Genomic DNA, 22,951 nt, shown 5'->3' with positions numbered 1-22,951 from the left:
GAAATAATGTTTTACTGTTGTGTATCCAGCAATAATAAAATAGCAGCCCTTACTCAGGGCTTATCTGGTACTCAACTCTCTACTTGGATTATTACAATCTCCATTTTATATTTGAGGAAACTGAGGCACAGGGGAGGTTAAGCCCTTTCCACAGGGTACATAGCCAAGGAGAGAGAGACAGGATTTGAACCGAAGCCTGTCTGATGCCAGAGCTTGAAACCCTTAATCATTATGTTGTATTTTCCTTTTTATGCAGCTACACATACATAATCACATGTACACACAGATGCATATGTTTTCATTTCTTTTTTTTTTTTTGTTTTCATTTCTTTATGCAGCATATACTAAGCATCTAGCATGCCACAGGCATTGGATGATGTTGGTAATGAAAAAATGATTTTTTCATAGTCGCTTTTTTTTAAAGTGCTCAGGAGTTTATAGGAGATGTCACATACAGACAAATGACTGCAATGTGATGCTCTGTGTAATAAATGCTATTGGAGGATACAGAGTTCCGTGTTTGGAAAAAAATCTGTCCAGTGACACCAGGAGGAGTGTGATGGAAGGGGTGACATTTGAACTGGGACTTGAAGGTTGGGCCAGATTAAAATAGCTTTGTGGATAGTAAAGGCATTTCAGCCAAATGAGATAGTAAAAATAAAACTGTAGAGGCTTGTGATAGATTAGGTCACTGAACAGCAGGTATTCATTTTATTCCCCAGACCGCTTTCTTGCATGGAGCATACTCCCCTATCCTCGGTGACTTTGGGCTTGGCCTTGTGACTTTCTTGAGCCAATGGAATATGGATGGAAGTGTCATCATGCTATTTGTGAGTCCAGGCTTCTATCTGGAAAGAGCATGTCTCAGATTGCTTCTTTAGCCTGGGGCCTGGAATGACAGTGCACATGAAAGCCAACTTGAAAGTGGCCTGGCGTGACTCCAGCCTGGCCCAGATGAGCCCAGCTGACATCATGAAAACTTCAGCAGACATGCAAACCTGTCAGTGCAAAATAAATGCCAGTTATTATAAATCCCTGAGATTCGGGGTTGGGGGGTGGTTTGCTATGCAGCACAATCTCAGCAAAAATCTGATTAATACAAGACCAGAAAGGATGGGCCAAATTAGAAGAGAAGGTAATTGTCCAGTTTGGCTGAAGATTACACATGCATGTCTGCACCTGTAAAAACAGAAGGATTTTTTTTTAATAAATGTATTTTTTATTGGTGTTCAATTTGCCAACGTACAGAATAACACCCAGTGCTCATCTCGTCAAGTGCCCACCTCAGTGCCCGTCACCCAGTCACCCCCACCCCCTGCCCAAAATAGAAGGATTTTAACTTAAGACATGAAAGTGAGTAAAATGACTCAGATTTTTGGTTGCCAGAATAGCCAAGATGATTTTACAGACATCGTAAATAGGATTTATGAAAAATCTACAAAGTTATGAACCTGGAATAAAAGCACAAAGTGTCTTTGGTACTTTTTCTTCTCTCCCTTGTCCCTTTTGTGGGACCCAGCACATGTCCCACATTAGGGACATGGGTCTTCTCTCATAGGACCTTATCAATTGAGTAAGATAGACATATACACAGAAAACACAAGGGGAGTTCTTGCAAATGGGAAAGCTATGGGATTTAAGGAAAAGGAGGAATCCGATACCACTTTAGTTTAGTGACATAAAAGACATCTAGTAGCAAGGGGTTTACCATGGCAGTATGAATGGTACAATTCATTCATAAATACCTTCTCTTGAGGCCAGGTGGTTACTAAAGGTTCTCTACTCTCTCTACTTTTCCACCTTCAGGATCCAGGAATATAAATGCATATTGTTGATCGACAAGCCACCTGAATGCTTAGCCCAAGGTAAAGCCCTGGTGGGAGGAAACAAAATATTTTAAAAGCAAAAGAAGTATGGAAGAAAACAAATTGAGTGAATGGGTGGCTCTGTGGGAAAGGACCACGTGGGCATGGCTTTTGTGAAAGCCCTAGGATCTAGAACGGGAACATGCTGGGGCCAGCGTTGGGTGGAATGAATAGAGAGGTCTTTCTTAACTATCTGCTCCTCTGGACTCGGGTTGGAAGCTGTCTGTCCAATTTCCTTCTGATTTTGCTGTGCTTTGCTGTCTGTAAGACATTTGGTGATGGGCAGTGCCATCCTTGTCTCCTACTCACAAGTCACCCATATATCATCCTGCCCAAAGAGCTTGTCTTCTCTTTGCCTTCAGGACATGCCCTTGGATGGTGTGTCTCCTTTATGAGACATACTGGAGCCATTACTTTTCAGCAAATGGATTCCATACGATGGAGTACATCCACAACCATAACTTCCCTTTGGCTTAAAGATAAGGAAAAATTTGTGACCATGGTACATGATTCTGAGGTGTTTCTAGCACTGCCTCAAGCTCTAGTGGATCAACCCTTATTCTGTCCAGGGTGGGCAAGAGAAACATAGCTCCTCCAGCTGAGTTCTAATTGAGAGGCTCCAAACCCCTGTACTGGTGCGACCAGAGGGACCCTGACTGTAGTCATAAACCGGCTCTGTAGGAAGCCTTGCCACTTAAAGATCTACAAAACATAGTTCAGCAACATTTGTTAGACACTTGCTCTTTGATAGGCATTGTAGTAGGCATAGCAAAGGGCACACAAAATGAATAAGACCACTTCTCTCCTCCACGGGGGTTTATAATTTAGTGGAGAATTAGATAGGCACAGAAGCAACACAAGGATGTGGGAAGCTGAGTATTAAGACGAGTTTGAGCATGGGCCAAATACAGAACCACCCAGCCTCTAGGTTCAAATTGGAACACAATGTAACAGAAATCCTGTCCTGGCCACATGGAATGTCAAGAAGCAGTCCGGATGGAGAGGACTGATTTAAAACATTACCTAGCAGGGTGGTCAAAGCTGAGGTATCCTACACTGGTTTGGGGAGAGAAGAACAGATCCACCTGGATAAAATTTCCTCTTTTTAAAGCCTCACTTCAGCAATTTTACTTCCTAACTTCCTTTTTTTTGTTTCACTTCCCAGAGGCACTGTTTAGGAGGCCTCCAGAACATTCTTTGCCTGGGGAATGAAGGCAGTATGATTCTAGTGGGCCTCAGATCAGCGGGTTTATAGTTTTAAAAACAAAACTACTGCACTCACCATGAGCTGGTTTGCCTTTGGACTCAGTAGAAGTGAGGACCCCTACTCTTCCGCCATCTTGCCTTTCTTGGATTCAGTGGAAGTGAAGGTAGCTTTCCTTTCCTCTAAGTAAAAGTTAGCCTTCTTTCAGCTTCAATGAGTACTCATCTTGGAGATCTGGTAGCAAAATACCACTTGCTAATGGTTCATTCATTTTTTCCTTAAGTGGAACAGTCTTGGAAGACAAGCCTGGGAATTTGGCATATAGGCTGGGAAAACAGACAGGGATTTGGGCAGCAGCTGTTTTTAATGTGTTTGGAGACTACATATGTACTATGTAGAGAACACATTGCATTCGGTAAGATCATAAAATATGCATGTGAGTGTGGTAAGAACATGACAATAAAAATGGTGCTGCCAACACAGTGGGAACACTTTGTTATGCTGGCTCAACCCTGTGGCTCCATGTCTCAGAACATGGCAGCCAGGCTATATTCGTTAGAGCTGAGATTTGTTGTGTTCTAACACCATAATTCTCTGTCTTTTCCATATGATTAATATACAACACTGACAGAATTGTTAGTGATAACTTCCAATGTCTGCAGAGAACTCAAGGCTGCATCCTAGATCTATGGAAATATTTAAGGACGACATAGTTAAGGACAAAATCTTTAGGTACAGGTAATTTGCTGAAAAGAAATAAAACTTTGAGAGGGGAGGGTCAGTGGTATCATCATTAAAACTACATGAGGTAAGCAATCTCTTGAACTCTCAGGGCACCTAAAAAGCCCTCTTTTTATGTTAATAAACTTTAAATTTTGACACAGTTTTAGATTTACAGTGAAATTCCAGAGATAGTACAGAGAGTTCCCTTAAAATCCCTCAAGCTGGGATCCCTGGGTGGCTCAGCGGTTTGGCACCTGCCTTTGGCCCAGGGCGCGATCCTGGAGTCCTGGGATCGAGTCCCACGTCGGGCTCCCGGCATGAAGTCTGCTTCTCCCTCTGCCTGTTTCTCTGCCTCTCTCTCTCTCTATGTCTATCATGAATAAATAAATAAATAAATAAATAAATAAATAAATAAATAAATACATCTTTAAAAAAAAATCCCTCAAGCAGTCTCAACCTTCCCTAATGTTATGATCTTACAGTATCATGTTCCCTTTGTCAAAAATAAGACACCAATACTGATTCACTACTATTAACTCTAGACTTTGTTTGGATTTCGCCAGTTTTTCCATTCATGTCTTTTAATCTGCTCCAGGATCTAATCGGGGTACTATATTCCATTTATTTGTCATATTTCCATAATCTCCTCTGGTCTGGAACAGTTTCTCAGTCCTTCCTTGTTTTCATACCTTACAGTTTTGAGGAATAGGAATAGGAGTATTTTGTATGATGTAAAACAAACAAACAAAAAAAAGCTGTGTTTTAAGATGAGGCCTGAAATTCTCTTGTTTGGGAGAAATCGATTAGTGTTGGGAGGCCTGAGAGGAAAACTGATGGATATCAGGGGAGAGAAGGCATGGAGAAGGATACTGTACCTCCCCTCACTCTCATCTGCTCAGGGTGAGGAAGAGCACCAGAGGACTGTGGGTAGTCCACTATATTTGAGAGCTATTCCTGGAGTCAGTGGTGTAACCCCACAACACATCAGAGTCACTTGGGAGCTTTTAAAAATACTGATGCTCAGGGGTGCCTGGGTGGTTCAGTCAGTTGGGTGGCTGATTCTTGATTTTTGGCCCAGGTCATGGTCCCAGGGTTGTGTCAGGCACCAGGTTCAGCGTGGAGTTTGCTTGTCCCTCTGCCTCTGCTCCTCCCCCTTCTCTCTCTCTCTCTTAAATAAACAAATTCTTAAAAAAAAAAAAAAAAGATGCCCAGAATTCACCCCAGACCAATGAAATCTGAATTTTTGGAAATGTGACTCAGACATGGGTAATTTTTCAACAGCATAGCAGGTGATTCTAGTGTGCAGCCAGCACTGAGAACTGCAGACTTAGCAGTAAAGAACATATTTGCCTAAGTACCCTCGACACAGCCATGGAAAAGGTGGAGGCCCCAGCTATGCCACTAGGATTTGGGGTTTAAAATCTTGGCAGAGTATTTTTCTCATAGATCTAATTGGCTGTATTATTCTACTGACTTTTTTCTCAACTAGCTTGAAAACTGTGTGCTAAGGAGTGGTTTTGTGCCTGAAATCATCAGTCTGACATGAGGCTAAAACAAGTGAGTTGTGGAACTCTATTCCCTACTTCATTCATATCCTGCTTTCCTGCTTTTAGCTATCTAGTGATTAGAGCTGACTATTTGGAGGTGCTAATCTATCACACAGATAAAGATACTGGACTGGGAATCAGGAAGCAGGTTCTAAGTTTTTTTTTTTCTTTTTTTTTTTTATGATAGTCACACAGAGAGAGAGAAAGAGGCAGAGACACAGGCAGAGGGAGAAGCAGGCTCCATGCACCGGGAGCCCGACGTGGGATTCGATCCCGGGTCTCCAGGATCGCGCCCTGGGCCAAAGGCAGGAGCCAAACCACTGAGCCACCCAGGGATCCCTAGTCTTACGGTTTTAAAAGCCATTTGACCATTGGCTAGTCAAGTCATTTAATTTCTCTGGAACTCAGGGCACTCACAGAAAAATGAAGGGTTTGAAGTAGGTCACTACTGAGAGCTCATCTGTCTCTAAAATTCTATGATTCTCTTAACTCACAGTTTGTCACTTTCTAAATATTTTGAGTGAACCACTTAATCTTAGGCCTCATTTTCCCATCTGTGAAATAGGACAGGGATGCCTCACCTCAGGGTCACTGTGGGCACTAATTGAGATCCTTCTTTGCAAGGTGCTCTTCAATCCTAGCTGTAATGTTTTCTGAAAAGGGGGTGATTGTTCCCTCTCTTGGAGATCATTGTATCACTAGTGCATCTCTTTCACCCACTATGTGAGTACCTCCAAGTACTCAGTAAGTATTTGTGGACTGAGTAAATGGCATAATTTGAAGATTAAACGTAGTCAACACAGCAGTAGGTTGAACAGTGGCTTCTCATTAGAGTCACCTGAGGAGCTTTAAATATCATAACTCTTCCATTGCATCAAAGACCAATCAAATTAGAAATCTCTTGGGATGGGATCCAGATGCTATTTTTTTTAAGGTTTCCAGGTGATTCCCTGGACTGAGAACCACTGTCTTGCAAGGGCCAGTTCTTCTTGCTCAGCAAATTGAAGAAACAGAAGATGGCTGCCCAGTCCTTGAAGGATAAGCACTGTATCTTTATTTCTGTCTCCATCTACCACAACACTTAGCACAGGTGCATGGCAGGAGCTCAACATGAATTTGTTGAATTGGATGGGCTTAAAAAAATTTCCAGCTCACCATTTCTTCCCTCAGCCATGTCACTCACTATGGGATACAATGTGAAGAGCAGGTGAAGTGGAGGGTTCTAATGTATGTTCCCCCTCAACCAGAGTCTCACTACAACACAGGGTTATTTTTTTTAATTTTTTAGGGTTCATACTATTTAATGAGTCTGGTTTGAAATTGAGCCTCCCTCATTCCACCCCCACTCTGTGGCCCCACGCTGGTCCAGCGATGCAATCCTACAGCAGATCAGTGTGTGTGTGTGTGTGTGTGTGAGAGAGAGAGAGCTGGAGAGCCAGGTAGGTGTGAGCATGAAGGTGGGGTGTTTTCTGTAGCTAGAGTCACTGTGAAGAACCTGGCACACGTCACTGCTGCAAGGTGTTTCACCCACTGACCAGAAGGCATCAGATTTGATCTCACTCCCTTAGGTTCTCATTGCTTTATTTATCTTCATGCTAAGAACATAGTTTTAAAAAGATTCTGAGATGCTCTCCTTATTATTAATACAGGTGCTTACTTAGTTCCAGATAAATACAGAGCCCCCCTCCCTTTTTTGAATGTGTTGTAGCTTTATATGAAGCTAATGGAGCAAGGCAATGCTCAAACGTCAAATTAAACTGCACAGCTCTGTAATCACTCAGACTGACATGGCATAAAAGGATAATTAGTAGTTCATTACATGGAACATTGTTTGTTCAGCTAAATTGATTTCTCAGCTGCCCATGTTTTCTGTTTACTTAGTAAGCGCTCCACTGCACATTTTTATTTGAGAGCTAGGAAATCCCTTTCCCTGAACTTTTTTTTTTTTTTTTTATCAGTGTAGTTTTAAAATATAATTTGCTTGAGCTAGGTGAACCTCCGAATGACACACAGGTGTATGGTAACAATTCTGAGTGTGGATTGATGCTCGGAACATAAAGCCGGCTGTGGTCAGAAACCTGTGAGACTACCTAAAGGCCGGAACATACCCAGTGGCTTTGTACCTAGAAATGCTTTTGTGGCTGTTTGCTTTTCAACTTAAGAGTGAACTCCCCTCTCAGAAAGGGAGGGAGGGAGAGCGAAATTGGAATAGACACCTAATCCCTTGCTGTTCAAAGTGGAAATTTTCCAACAAAGTTTTTCTTAAACCCTTCATGTTGCCTGTTAATGCCAATATAAAGGAAACAGTGGCTGTTTTAGGATTTCCTGCAACCCTGTTCACCATCGGCAGGATTTAGAAAAAAGGCTAAATGCTAGCTTTGAAACTTTCTGAAATTGCCCCCTTACCAAGATAATGTGCATTTGCTAGGTAGGTGTAGTATAGCTATCCATGGCACATGCCCCTTGGTTCTTTCCATATCCTTTGCACTTCTCTCTGGCAAGTGAGGCAGCCACAGAGATCTTTCTGGACAAATATAGTCATTCAGATGCGTGGTCTTTGACTCCATCAGCATCTACCTCCTAACATGCAGCTCACCTGGGTTTTGCCATTGGCTCGCTTGGCTCAGCTTGGCCAATGGGTTAATGCATTGAACTAAATGACCTTGGAGTTTTGATAGCCGCAAGGAGAGGAGAGAGGACAAGTCTGCAGCAAGTTCAAGCCTTGAGCGATGTGTCAGGCTGAAATCCTGGGCAACATGTCAGGCTGAAAGTTCTGTCACAGAGAAGTTTGTTTCCCAAAAGATTCTCAAAATTAACTAGGCTTTGCTAGTCCTTGGAGGAACTTAGAAATCTGCTTTTGGTTAGACATCTACATCGTCTGTATTAAACGGAGAAGGTGAGTCTTTGAGAGGGGAGGGAAGGACTTTTGAGGCCGGGCAAAGAAAAACTCAGTGGCTCACTCTGGTTAGGTATTCTTTTAACATAGACTCTGGTTAAGTATTCTTTTAAAACAAATATTCTTTCAAAAGTAATAAAATTCTTTTAGTGTGCAGCTGGGGTTCACGCTAAGGGAACAAAAAAGTGTATTAAATTCCACAGCAGCCAAGTTCTGGGTTTCTTTCCTTGGCCCATTAGAGGGCTTTTATAACATAAACACAACATATTGAGCAGGCGTCTCTCCCTGATATTAATGGGAGGAAATAGAGCCTGCATGAATGCAATCCATGGATAATCCCCAAGGCTCACCTTCGCTTTTTGATTTAATCTTCTTTCCTAGCAACGTTGTTAGGTGCTGGACTCAGAGTTGAAGGTATACACAGAGGAAGAGCATCCTGACTTTTGAAGAGAGCATGGACATCCTCTAGTTGTATTCTTAGCACACAAAAACCCAGCAGAAATGTGAAATTTGAAAATTTCAGTTTGCAATACCATTTCAAAGGTTTTTCTCTACAGACAGTAATTTGGGGGTCAAAGTCCCAGGCAGGCCATTCCCTTGTAGGCTTTGAATGTGGAAACCAGTCAGTGTGAAGATCTGTGGTTACCCCATTATAGAGTGGGACCTTGCTCTGGTTAAAACAACGATAATGAATGTGCTGTTGTGAACTGCAGCCCTGCCTTGTGGCCGGCACCATGCTATGTATTTTACCTCTGCCACTGTAGTATCTTCCTTCCCGGCTATAACTGCGGGCTGCCTTTCCCTTCTTGGGCTAGCCTAGTACTCTAAGTAACGACAACTGGGTGGAGACCAGTATCAGACTGGCCTTTATGCCTGAGCACTACCTGGTGCTTGCCCACCTGTCTATCCTCTTTACATCGTGTAAAACCCTTGGTTTCTCTTGGTTAGGGTGTGGACCTTCTGACTCCCCTCTGTCATCCCCTATCTCATTTCTCCTATTGCTGTTTTCCCTAATTTTTGTCAATCAGATTAGCTGTCATTGATACCTCTGCCCCCCAGTCTCTACCACTAATGGGGAAATGTGGGCTCAAACCCAGCCCAGTCCCTAAGCTGATGCCACAAAAGCTGAATGCATGTAAGCAATCCTCCCCAACTTGCTCATGCAGCAATTCTATTAAAGTTCTATTGGTCAGAACTGAATTATCTAGATGTTTTGATGCAGACCTCTGGGTTTTTGTTTTTCACTGACTTCTTGGCTGCCAGAGATCCAGGAACTGCTTCTCTAAGGGCACGTCCTGGGCTTCATACATCTGTCTCATCAACTACATTCAGGAAATTCAGTTGTGTGGTCTCCCTTCAGGGAGGCTCTTGCATTGGCCCAAGACACAGGGCCAAGACACATTCTGCCCAGATGGCTCTTGTGGATCCCTGCTATAGTCACTTTTTAGCTTCCTTCACACCAAAATCACTTCATTTTTCTCCTCTCTCACTAGCTGTTTCTTTGCCCTCTCTTCCTAGCCTCTAAGAGTTGGGGAGACTGAGACCAGTGCTGGGCCAGCCTTATTTCTTTTCCTGCTCCTTTCTTTCCTTCTCTCCTCTGCTTAGGTGCCCCTCCTACTTGGCTCCATGGTTCCAAAACCCACCTGGACATGCTGATATCTCTCCATGTAGTATTTCCTAGTCTTGACCTTTTTTTCCTAAGCTCTAGACTCATAGCCAAATGCCTAATCAGCAATTTTGGGTATAATAAGGCATCTTTGACTTACCAGGGCTTAAAATTTGGGATTTCTTTCCTGAAGCCTGGCTTGCTCTTTCCCTCCTCTAAGTTAAATAGCTGCATCCAGTTGCCAAGGCTAAAAACTTAGGAATCATCCTTGGCTATTCTCTTTTCCTTATCTCCACATCCAATCCATCAGTGAGTCCTGGAGCTTCCTGTATTCAAGACATATTTCCAGCATGATAGCTTTCCTCTAGCTTTAAGCTACAAACTATGGCCATACCTTCCTAACTAATCCTCCCTGCTTCTGCTCCAGCCCCCTGGTCTATTCTTAATAGAGCAAGAGGAATGCCCTTTCAATAACAAAATTCAAGATTGTATCATTTCCCAGTTTAAAAACTCCTATGGTGTTGACTGTGCTTAAAATGATATCTAACTTCATATGGCCCACTGGCTCACATGATCTAACCCCTTCTCACCTTCTGATATCATTTCACACTTTCCTCTATTCCTTGGAATTCCCACAGCAGAGCCCTTGGCGTTTATTGCTCCCTCTGCCTATTATACTCTTCCTCATATCTTTGCATGATTGTGTCTGCCTCACACTTCAGGTGGCAGCTCAAGTACCGTTTCAGAAAGACCTTTCCTGGACTTCATCTGAAGTCACTCTCAGTCAAATCATCCTGTATCATTCCCTCTCTAGCATATATCACTCCTTGACTTCCTAAAAAAATATTTTTGGATCGCTTACTTCTTGAGGATAGGCTCAATGAAGGCAGAGCCTTTTGTTTGGTTGACAACTGAATCCCCTGTTCCTAGAATAATGCCTGGCATGTAAAAGGTGCTCAGTAAATATTTGTTGAATGGATAAAGTCCAGCATCCCTCGCTAGACTGGAGAAGAGTCTCATCTTGCACCTGTTAACACTCATGTCCCTGATCTTCATCTACCAATACCTTTGGAGCTGGTTTTCTCAGCTTTTGCTCTGCCCTGTCTTGCTGTGTGTGGCTAAGAGAATTATGAGGTCTCACTCTTGAATCCACAAAGCTGAGTTACAAGAGCATTGCCCTCCCATTTCTCATTGGAATCTTCTGGCTTTTCATCTTTGCTTCAAGCTTCTGAGACTCTGGACATCTGCTTGAATCACTGCATGGATGACTTTGGCTTGTCAAGGCCTTACTTTCTCCCTGATGCTGGCCTAAACCACTAGGTCTTGCTTCATATTCTCCAGGGCCAGCTGCTTCCCACAGTCCGGAGAAGCAAGGCATCAGAGGAAGCAGTTTGAAGCTAAATCCCAGCAGAGCCTGAAGAAGGCAGATTGCCTTTCCTTCTCAAGGGGCATGTTCCCTTGCAGTCATATTCTACAGATATTCACCACCACTTCCCTGAGGCATTTCATTTCGAGTCCCCTTGACCCTTCCTGGGGAATAATGTCCTCATAACTGAATACCTTAAGGCCCATAAAAATGCAAAATCTGGTGGTAATATAAACCAAGGAAAACAAATTTACAAGAGTCCTTGCTTGAGACGCAGTGTAAAGCACTGATATGGGAAAAGAAGGGTAATAGAAGCCTTAAAATCAAAAAGGAAATTCCACTCTGATGTCCTATCTATTGTTTGGCTCTTTGAGAGTAGATGTGAGTACCTGAGTGTAAATAATTTCCATATATCTGTACTCCAATTACTAGTTTATAGATGAAGTATGGAAGTATAGGTGATGTTTATATTTTACTTTAATGAAAACTTATAAAATGAGTAATAGTTATTTGAGGACCTAGAATAACTTTTTTGGATTTACCTAGATGATTAGGCCAGAAACACATTCAGAAAATTATATATATATCTCTCTAAAAAATCTAATAATATCTAAAATATATCTCTCTGAAAGAACAAAGTGCTAGTTCTGCAGCACTTCAACCTGTCAAGCAAATATATATGAACATGTTTTTCTTTTGAAAGGCATATTATTATGTACCCAATAAATCAAAATAAGCTCCTCTGAGTGACTTACATCTGTCAAATAAATAAAATTCAATCCCACGTATATATATCACCTGTTATACAAATCTAACTTGGGTACAAAACCAACTATGTTATGCAATGCCTGTAACAACAAAAATTTAAAAAGATGTTTATAGGGGCATCTGGGTGCTCAACTGATTGAAACTCTTGGTTTCAGCTCAGGTCATGATCCCAGAGTCGTGGGGTTGCGCCCCATGTCAGACTCCCCACTAAGCATGGAGTCTGCTTGAGATTCTCTCTTTCTCTTGCCTTCTGCCTCTTTCCTCACTTGAGTGCATGCTCTCTCTCTCTAATATAAATACATTTATATATTTACTATATAAATATAAAAAAGGTATACAGTAAAATAAAACAATATTTGTTTTTTAAAGATTTTACTTATTCATGAGAGACACACAGAAAGAGAGAGACAGAGCCATAGGCAGAGGGAGAAGCAGGCTCCACACAGGAAGCCAGGTGTGGGACTCCATCCTGGAACTCTGGGATCACACCCTGAGCAGAAGGCAGATGCTCAACTGCTGAGCCACCCAAGCATCCCACAATATTTGTTTTTAAAAGGAATTATATTCCATAATATTGATAATTTATTTAACCATTCCTCTATTAATGGACATTTAATATGAATTTATTATGTGATTATAAACAATGTTTATATATGTATCCACAAGCAAATATTTCTATAAGGTTCAGTTTTTAAAGTGAAATTACTGGTTAGAGAGATTATGCAAGGTGCCTAGTAGCTCAGTTAGTTAAGCATCTGCTTTTGGTTCAGGTCATGATTTCAGGGACCTGGGATCAAGCCTCACTCAGAATCCCTGCTCAGCGGGGAGTCTGATTCTCCCCTCCCCACACTCTCCCCCGCCTCTCTCAAATAAGTAAATAAATAAAATCTTTTAAAAAAGAGATTATGCATTTTTTAAGATTTTATTTTTATTTTTTTGTATATCTTTTTATTGAAGTTCGATTTGCCAACATATAGCATAACAGTGCTCATCCCATCAAGTGCCCCCTTCAGTGCCCATCACCCAGTCACCCCAGCCCCCCCGCCCACCTCCCCTTCCACTATCCTTTGTTCGTTTCCCAGAGTTAGGAGTCTCTCATGTTCTGTTTCCCTCTCTGCTACTTCCCACTCATTTTCTCTCCTTTCCCCTATAATCCCTTTCACTATTTCTTTATTTTTTTTTCCCTTTCACTATTTCTTATATTCCCCATATGAATGAAACCATATAATGTTTGTCCTTCTCCGATTGACTTACTTCACTCAGAATAATACCCTCCAGGGCAGCCCTGGTGGCTCAGCAGTTTGGCGCCTGCCTTCGGCCCAGTTTGTGATCCTGGAGACCCCAGATGGAGTCCCCCGTCGGGCTCCCTGCGTGGAGCCTGCTTCTCCCTCTGCCTGTGTCTCTGCCTCTCTCTCTCTCTGTGTTTCTCATGAATAAATAAATGAAATAAAAAAAAAAAGAATACCCTCCAGTTCTGTCCACGTTGAAGCAAATGGTGGGTATTTGTCATTTCTAACGGCTGAGTAATATTCCATTGTATATATAGACCACAGCTTCTTTATCCATTCATCTTTCGATGAGATTTTATTTTTAAATAATCTCTACATCCAACATGGGGCTTGAACTTATAACTCCAAGATTAAGAGTTACATGCTCTAGCCAGCCAGGTGCCCTAGATTGTGCATTTTAGTTGATAGATACTGTGAAATTTAAGCTCCAACTAACATTGCGTGAAGTTCGTAAGTTTATACTGTCTTCACTACTGGATTCCTAGCTTTGTTCATTTGATGAGTGAACAGTTCTCCCACCCTCTTTTTTATAGTTTTATTGAAGTATAATTGACATACAACAAACTTCACATGTCTTTCTGTGTGTGTGTCTTTGTGTGTGTGAAAACTATCACCATAACCAAGCTAATAAACATTGCTATTACTTCTAGAGTACTTTCCTATAATTTGTACTTCCTATAATTGTAGGAACAAGTATACAATTATACAAGTATAATTGTACTTTCCTATAATTTGTACTTTCCTATAATTATACTTTCCTATAATTCCTTACACCTCTCCCATCCCATCCCTGCACTGTCCCCAAGCAACTACTGATCTGCTTATGTCTCTATTCAATTTTCTAGGCTTTTATTTAAATGGAATCAAATAGTTTTCTTTTTTTTTGTCTGGCTTCTTCCACTCAGCATTATTATTTTGAGGTTCATTTATGTTGCTGTGTGTGTCAATATGCCTATTTATTGCTGAGTAGTATTGCATTGAATGGATATACCACACCTTATTTTCCATTCACTGGAAATTGTTCATGGATATTTACATTTGTTTTCAAATGTCTTGGCTGTTAGAATTATGTGTCTCTATGCTTTTAAAAATGGTTGAATAGTTTTCCAAAGTGCTTGTTAACATTTTATATTCCCCAGTGAGAGTTGAACTACATCCTCTCTAATACTCAGTCTGTCAAATTTTTATTATCTTAATGGTTGTGCAGTGGTATCTCATTGCCATTTTAATTTTCTTTTCTCTAATGACTAATGATGTTGAGCATCTTTCCAGATGCTAATTTGCCATCCATATATCTTCTTTGGTGATGGTCTATGGTTTTATTCAGTCATTTGCATTCTTATTATTAATTTGTAAGAACCCTTTATATATTCTAGGTACAAGTCATCTGCAGGAAATATGTTCTGCAAATATTTTTTTCTAGTCTGTTGCTTATCATAATCATCTCCTCCTTTTTCTTTTTCTCCTTTTATAATAGCATCTTTTTGAAGAGCAGAAGTTTTAAATTTTGATGAAATCAACTTTATTGATTTATAGTTTGTCCTTTTGTGTTATATTTAAGAAATGTTTGCCAAATCCATTATCATTTGCTGGCGTTGAAGGTGGTAGTAGGGAGCTACAGTCCTAGGAATTAACCAGGCTCTAGAAGTTGGAAAAGGCAGAAAAATGAATTCATGCCTAATGCTTCTAGAAAGGAAAGCAGTCTTGCCAACATCTTGATCTTATCTCAATGAGGTCCACATCAGACTTCTAATATACAGAACTTTAAGATAATAGTATGATTTCATTTTGGTAAACCATTTACACACAATATGTGTATGTATGTATGTATACTGAACAGAGTGTAACCTCCTCCACTAAGATGTAACTATGGTATGGTCCTTGAAGCCAGGGACACTTTTATGTTAGTTGTTATGTCTCAGTGTCTATAACAGTACAGGGCAAATAGTTGGGGGAGGGGGAAGGTCAATGTAACTCATTAAATGGATTAATTAATAATCTATAATTCTACTACATTTATATAAAACAACTATATATATTATATATATATATATATAGGTATATGTTATGACACATCAGCATATAGAATAGTGTTTGGGAGACTATATAGTAAACTGTTATCAGTAGTTATCTCTGGGGAAGGTATAGGATTGGGTAAAGGGGAAGTGAAAATAGACATTTACTATTACCTGATATACTTATGAAATTTTATGTTCATGTCATCATGTATTATTCTTACAAATAAAAATATTAGTAAAAGAATAAGTATTGTCTTAATTCTGATCAAACATCTTTAAATTTGATTTGAGGATCCTATGTTCTATATCATTAAGCACTATATTTGCCCATGAGATTTTAAAGGGACACAAATCAGTGTTAAACAATTAAAGCTAAAGACCGGTGAATATTATCAGGAAGTGAAAACCAGACTTGGAACATGGCAGAAATAAAATATGGGTGCATGGTGTATTTCATCATCAGGCTCTAGGAAAGATTCAGAAGGTAGTGTCATAGGGTGGGGTAGGTCAGTGGTGGTGTAATGCGTATCATGTGAGAAGACATTAGAAGTTACTTCAAAAGGGAACTGGTAATCTGGTATCCAGGAATGAAATTTAGAAACTACAGAAGAAAAATACACAATCCTTCTGATGAACTGAATTATGACTCATGGGGCAGCTTGGATGATTTTTGCTTGCTGAATTTTATGGCCCGGTAGTACATGTGGTAGTTCTCATATTTGGGGTCATTGTAAAGTTTCCAGATGACTCAAATTAGACTGAATCATTCCTTTTGATCAGCTCCATAATCAATATTGATTGTCAAAGGTGAATGTATCATGTAATGATTCAGATTTCATTTAAGAAGAGTTTATGGAATGTTTACAGGACATAACGATCTGGCATAGGCTTTGTCACAGATACAGAGACAATCAGGTATGGATCTTCTTCCCTAGAAACAGAATCCTGGGAGCTGAATCAAAACAGGAATGTAAATTTCCATGAAAGGACTAAGGTGATGAAGATACAAGATTATGAAGTCACGAAATAAGACAGTTATCAGTGGGACAAGGTGGAGGGGATGAATGAGAGAGCAATTGCAGAGGGAATAGAAATACCATGGCCGTTGACTGTAAGAAAACTGCCCAAACTGTTGGATTCACTGAGCACTCCAGGTGACTCTCTTGAAGGAGTGACTTTTGCAGGCTTTGCTTAGTCCCCAGTCCTGGACTATAAATACAGCTACTTATTAATGATAATACACCTGTTTATTAAAGGGTATCTGCAGCCTCTATGGAAAGCAAGGGAGCCATTCAAGGCTCTGACCTAGTCGGGACAAGTCATATTTTACTTATTTATCTCACTCACCAGCCTGGGAGGTCCTTCTGGGAGAGGATTCAGAGTTCTCTCTCTAGTCTAAGTGTCTTACACAGGGCTTGGTATATAGCAAACATTCAATTGTTTCTTGAATTGGACATAAAAGTAATAATTGGTGGTTAGGAAGAGAGACTATAACCAATAAATAAGCATTCTAACCTCTTTGATTTGTCTAGTAGTACTGAGCTCCTGATGACATGTGATATTCATTTTATGGAAGGCAAAACTGGGGTTGCATACATCCATTGTATCTGTTGGGTTAGTAGGCAGACTTCTCCTGGATAACCAGAAGAGCAGGTCTTCCTGTATTGGAACTCATCCTAATTTTCCGGGGATATAGATTGATTATGATAAGGTGCCTCATCCCAAGGAACTTAGAGTCTGGTGAGAGTGCATTGGCTATACTAGTTGGATGTAGAAGGAAACTACAACTTCTAAAGGGTGATACCCATGTGTATTAATCAGTGTGGGCTTGGTTATACTGTGGCAACAACAATCTCCATATTTCAGTGGTTCCTAAGGATGGTTTTTTGCTTACCTCACATGTCTGTTTTGAGCTGGCTTCAGCTACACTCCACATCTTCACTGAGGGACCCAGACTGAATTGATTATCTTTTCTACCTTGAACATTGTTGGTCATTGTGGCAGACGCATGCCCTGGCTTTTCTTCCTGGAAGTGACATATATCACTTCCCCCATTTTGTCAACCAGAGCAGGTCACATGGGCATGCCTGAACTCAGCGGCTAAGTAAATTCTACAGAAGGGGCAGTAAATATTGACAAGCAGAAATATAATCTATGACATCATTCCTCTGCAGTCTAATTTCTCAACTTTAAGACTCCAGGTCTTGGAGGAGAATCTTGAGACTTTAAGACATTTCTGGCAAACAAGGAATATGGTATAGGAATGAAGAAAATGTTCTGAGAGAAGCTGGGATTGTGGGAGAAAATTCAAATAAAGGAAGCATCAGGATAAATGTGAGAGGACTTTTAATTTAACCATATACCCAATGGGGTAGTTGGTAGGGATGGTTGTGGAGTCACGGAATTTTATTTTTCTCTGCAGATGATATTATCATATGCTTGTCACGACTAGGCTATTACTGTGAATTTTTTAAAAGAAGAAAAATGAAAAGATTTTGATCTAATGTCATCTTTATTTCAGAAAAAAGATAAGAACACTAATTGTTAAGACTGACAAAGATTTAATTTCTAGTTGCATTGAGAGGAAAAAAATTAACAGACTAACAAAATTATAACCTTAACATGATTGAACTCATTACTTTTGAAATGTGGAGCAGATACTTTGTGTTGGTTTTTTAGTTTGTTTATAGAACTGGAAATGACTTTAGCATGTTAATATTTTATCAAATTAAAATTAATATCATTATGTTTTGGGAATCAAAATGTAAATGTAATGTAAATGCCATTATATATGTTAGAGCATGTGCTTTGTTTTTTATAAAAATAATACATGTTTATTATCAAAATTTCTAGTAGCACAAAAAGTATGAAGATAGAAAAAAATTACTTATAAATAACCTAGTATAAAATTTGGTGAACGTTACTTCAGTTAACCCTATATACATCAATAGAGATTGACATATGAATTGATAGGGAATAAGCAGATAGGTAGGTAGGTAGGTAAGTAGGTAGATAGATAAATAGAAAGATAGACAATTTTATAAGAGTGAAATCATCCTATCAGCTATTAAAATATATTGAATTTTGTTCTAATTTACTAGAAATTGAGACGCAGGATTTTTGAATTTTTGACAAATGTTTTTCTTCTCAAGAAATATTACTCCCTTAAAAATCCTAAACTTAAAGATTTTGAAAGCCAAGAAGACATTTGAAGCATCACATTTTAAAACTGAAAGGTTCCATTTTCTACAGTGCTTACTGAGTTCCTGCTATGAAGAAGGAAGCCTTCATAGGCTTAAGTACTTCATAGTACTTAGGTACTCTTATCGTCCCTTCCTCTCTTTCCTTCAAAGTCATTTTTTTGTTCTGATTTTAATTTTAATATAATCTGAAACTTATTCCAATAGTGTAAGAACAGTGAGACACATTCCTATATACGCTGTATCAAATTTTTATACTTTGCCTCATTTTTATTCTTTTTATAATTTACACACATTCACATTATTTTTTCTAAACTATATTTAATACATAATTAAATATGTACTTCTGGAGACAAGAACATTTTCTTAAATAATCGCAGTGCTATTTTCAAAAGGAGGAAATTTAACATGGATGTTACACTATTATCTACTCACGCAGTTCATATTCAAATTTTGTCAGGTATTCCAATACTCTTTTTTACAGATCTTTTTCCTAGTATAGGATCTAATCTAGGATCATGCATTATTAGGCTATCATGTCTCTTTAGTCTCCTTTAATCTGAAGCAATTCTTCAGCGTTTTGTTTTTCTTGATTTTGACATTTTTGTGTTTAGGCCAGTTATATTGTAGAATGTCCCTCTATTTGGATCTGTCTAATGTTTTTTAATGATTTGTTTCAGGTTATGTGTTTCTGCTAAGAATACCACTGAGGTTATGTGCTTTCTCAGTGCATTATATTAGGAGGCACAAGTTGTCTGTTTGTCCCAACTTTGGTAATGATAATGTTGATCACATGATTAAAGTGGTATCCACCAGATTTGTCTTCTGTAAGGAATTTCTCTCTTTTTAATTGTGAGTGAAGTAATCAGAGATATTCTCACACTATTTAATATCCCAGGGCATCAAAATTTTGCCCATTAGTTTTAGCATCTGTTGATGATTTTCTATTTTTATCATTTCTTCTATATTAGTTAGCTTTCTATTACAAAGAAGAATTTTATTTCATCCACCATTTACTTATTTTTTCATTGCAGTTTGCACTTATATGGATTAAATTGTTTCTCCCTCACCACCCTGCAAAGAAATGTTGAAGTTCTAACCCCCAGTACCTAAGAATGTGACTTTATTTGGAAATAAGATTTTGCAGATTTAACCAAGTTAGGCTGAGGTTTTTTTTTTGCAGATTTAACCAAGTTAGGCTGAGGTATAAAAAATTAGTAAGAACATAAAAATGCTGAACAACACTATTACCTGCTTTGACCTAATGACATTTATGGAACAGCCCCAAATTTCAGAATATATACTCTTTTCAAGTACACATAGAATATTTACCAAAATAATCTCTATATGCTGAAACATAACATGTCTCAATACATTTCAAAAGTTTAAAACTTTACAGGGCATATCCTCTAACCATAAAAGAAGTTAGAAATCAATAGTAGTAAGATATATTTTTTAATCCTTCAATTTACTTTTTTAAATTTAAATTTTGTTAGTTAACATGCAGTGCAATATTGGTTTCTGGAGTAGAGTTCAATAATTCAACATTTACATACAAAACCCAGTGCTCATCGCAACAAGTGCCCAAACTGTTCTCCAGAGTGACTGCACCAGTTTGCATTCCCACCAACAGGGCAAGAGGGCTCCCTTTTCTCCACATCCTCAACAACACCTGTTGTTTCCTGTGCTATTAATTTTAGTTATGTTATGTTTCAGCATATAGAGATTATTTGGTAAATATTCTATGTGTACTTGAAAAGAGTATATATTCTGAAATTTGGGGCTGTTCCATAAATGTCATTAGGTCAAAGCAGGTAATAGTGTTGTTCAGCATTTTTATGTTCTTACTAATTTTTTTTTAGTAGTTTTTCTCTCAGTGAGCTCTGTAAAATGTACAGAATACATTTTATTCTGTAGCCAGCTTTTTCCCAAGGAATAGTTTTTGGTATATATTTAAATGGGTTAAAATGTCACCATAAATCCCTTTACCATATCTTATGTAATGATTTCTTCATTTAGGTTTCACATAGTATTGTAAGTATTTTATTTCCTAAGTTCTTTAAAATTTAAATATATTTGATCTATTGCCTTTCTCTTTGAATGGCAACATGATGGATATAATATTCTTGATCACAGATATTTTTTCCCTTCTACTTTTTAGGGGAAAAATTTTGAATTCAGTCATTGGATGATGTTGCATAGATGTCAGAGGATAGGTTGGTATTTTTCTTCTTAGAGGTGACTTAATTTTTCTGTGATAAGGATTCTTTCTTTATCCTTAAAGTTCAATAACTTAATCAGGATTTGTCTTTATGTAGATGGTTTTGTGTCAATTTTTCCTGGAATATGATATGTCCTTTTGATCTTCATATTTCATTCTTTCATGTTAGTATTCCTACATATTGCTGACTTGTTTCTGTTCTTTTGGTTAAGTTCTCTGATAGAAGGGCACCAATTATCATTATGTGGCAAAGGTTTTATCTCTCCTTCACATCTAACGGTTTCTTTGTAATTGCTTTAATAGCTTGTCTTTTTCCTTTTACATTTAAAAAATACGTATTTTATATAGTATAACATATACATATATTTCCTTTATATGTAACATCCCAAGCCCTTCTTCTTTACATTAATTTGATATATTTTGCCATAAGCTTATTGTTTTTAATTTATTAGAGCTTCAAAGTTGTTATTTGCTTCTTAATCTGTTCATCTAGTACTTCTCTGTGTTTAATTACGTTGTACCATTCCACCTTTGAATAGATATTCTTTTAAGTTCTTTTGTAGATAAAGCTGTCTTGGGTATCTTGTACTTTGATAATATTTTCTGAGTTCTTCATCAGGCTTTTACTCCCTGGGATACCTGATACTTTTGAAAATTCTTTTTCTGTAGTATTATTACAAAGTTGTCATATAATTTCTTTTCAAATTACTCAAGCTTCAAGTGTCAAGCTCAGTCTAGTTCTTAATTTACTTTGACTTTTCTTTGACATTATTTTTCTCCATTTTTCAGTCTTTCTCCCTCTGATCAATGTAGGGACATAAGGTTGCTTTCTATGTACCTTTTTAAAAAGATTTTATTTATTTATTTTGGATACACACAGAAAGTCGGGAGAAGAGCAGAGGGACAAGTAGACTCCAGGCTGAGCATAGAGCTCGATTCTCAATCTCAGGACCCTGAGATCATGATCTGAGTTGAAACCAAGAGTCAGACACTTAACTGACTGAACCACCCAGGCCCGACATATACCTTCTTAGAGCCTGAGGGAATGTGGGTGGAGTAGGCCAACCTCCCTTGGTACCAAGCATACTTACTCCCAGGGAGCCCAGAGAACTGCTGCCTCTTTTGAGAATTTCCTCTATATTCTGTACAAGGATCCAAAGGTGTATCATAATCCCATGAGCTTCAGCTCATTCTCCAACATTCCACAGAACCCTGGGACATTCCAAGCTCAGGCCATTGCTTGTACTTAATAGAGGTTCAAGGGCATTATAAAGGAGATTGTACTTTTAGGAGTTTTTCCTTGGAATATTCTAGGGAGCTTTACTCATCTGAGTCTCCTTTGCTCCAAGAGCATTGTTAAAAAATCTCAAGTTTTTGCTGACATACTTTGTTTCATCAGTTCTGCTTTTAATAATTTCGAAGTTGTGACAGCAAGATTAGAAGTTGAGCTTTGATAAACCAGAATCTTTTGTTTTGTGACATCTGGGTGGCTCAGTGGTTGAGTGCCTGTCTTCAGCTCAGGGGGTGATCCTGGAGTCCCTGGATTGAGTCTCACATCGGGCTCTCTGCATGAAGCCTGCTTCTCCCTCTGCCTGTGTCTCTGCCATTCTGTCTCTCTCTCTCTCTGTCTCTCATGAACAAATAAATAAAATCTTAAAAAAAAGAATCTTTTGTTTCTTCCCTGGCCACCATTTTTCTTAGTTTAGAAACAAAATCCACTGCCCTGTCTTCCTTTCTTTCTCCTGTTTCATCTAGTCTCCTTCTTCTTCTTCTTCTTCTTCTTCTTCTTCTTCTTCTTCTTCTTCTTCTTCTTCTTCTTCTTCTTCTTCTTCTTCTTCTTCTTCTTCTTCTTCTTCTTCTTCTTCTTCTTCTTCTTCTTTCTTCTTCTTCTTTCTTCTTCTTCTTCAGCTTTGTGACTTTTGCTTGGTTCTTTCTTATATTTTCTATCTCTTTGTTGAAATTCTCACTTTGTTCATCCTAGATTGGTGAGCATCTATATGATCATTACTTTGAACTCTATTATCAAGTAATTTACTTATCTGTTTCATCATTTTTTTCCCTGGGCTTTCATCTTGTTCTTTCATTTGGAACATATTCCCCTCTTTCCTCATTTTGTTTGTTTGCTTCTATTTATTAAGCTAAACAGCCACCTCTCCCAGTCATGAAAAAATGTCACAAAATGACTGGGGGTGTGTTTCAGTCTGCTGTCTGTGCAGTGCTCTGGGATTCGTAGCCTGCCAAGAACTAT

At 38.9% G+C, this 22,951-nt stretch overlaps 1 long non-coding RNA gene across 3 annotated transcripts; it reads right to left on the bottom strand.

Annotated features, from left to right (window-relative positions):
* Window positions 1-388: 388 nt before the first annotated feature.
* Window positions 389-21,899, bottom strand: LOC140622061 (uncharacterized). 3 transcript variants are annotated; one of them, XR_012021778.1, is made up of 5 exons: window positions 21,795-21,847; window positions 4,051-4,162; window positions 3,148-3,303; window positions 1,746-1,873; window positions 389-998 (listed from the first exon to the last, which is right to left on the bottom strand). It is a non-coding gene; the product is annotated as an uncharacterized lncRNA (long non-coding RNA). The 3 variants fall into 3 exon arrangements; XR_012021776.1 differs by having other exon boundaries at window positions 393-889; XR_012021777.1 differs by lacking the exon at window positions 4,051-4,162 and having other exon boundaries at window positions 393-889; window positions 3,148-3,395; window positions 21,795-21,899.
* Between the last annotated feature and the right edge of the window lie 1,052 nt (window positions 21,900-22,951).

Source organism: Canis lupus, chromosome 31 (assembly GCF_048164855.1).
Source record: "Canis lupus baileyi chromosome 31, mCanLup2.hap1, whole genome shotgun sequence".
Classification (NCBI taxonomy): Eukaryota; Metazoa; Chordata; class Mammalia; order Carnivora; family Canidae; genus Canis; species Canis lupus.
The sequence above is the reverse complement of the archived record's forward strand: the minus strand, read 5'-3'. Positions and strand labels throughout refer to the sequence as shown.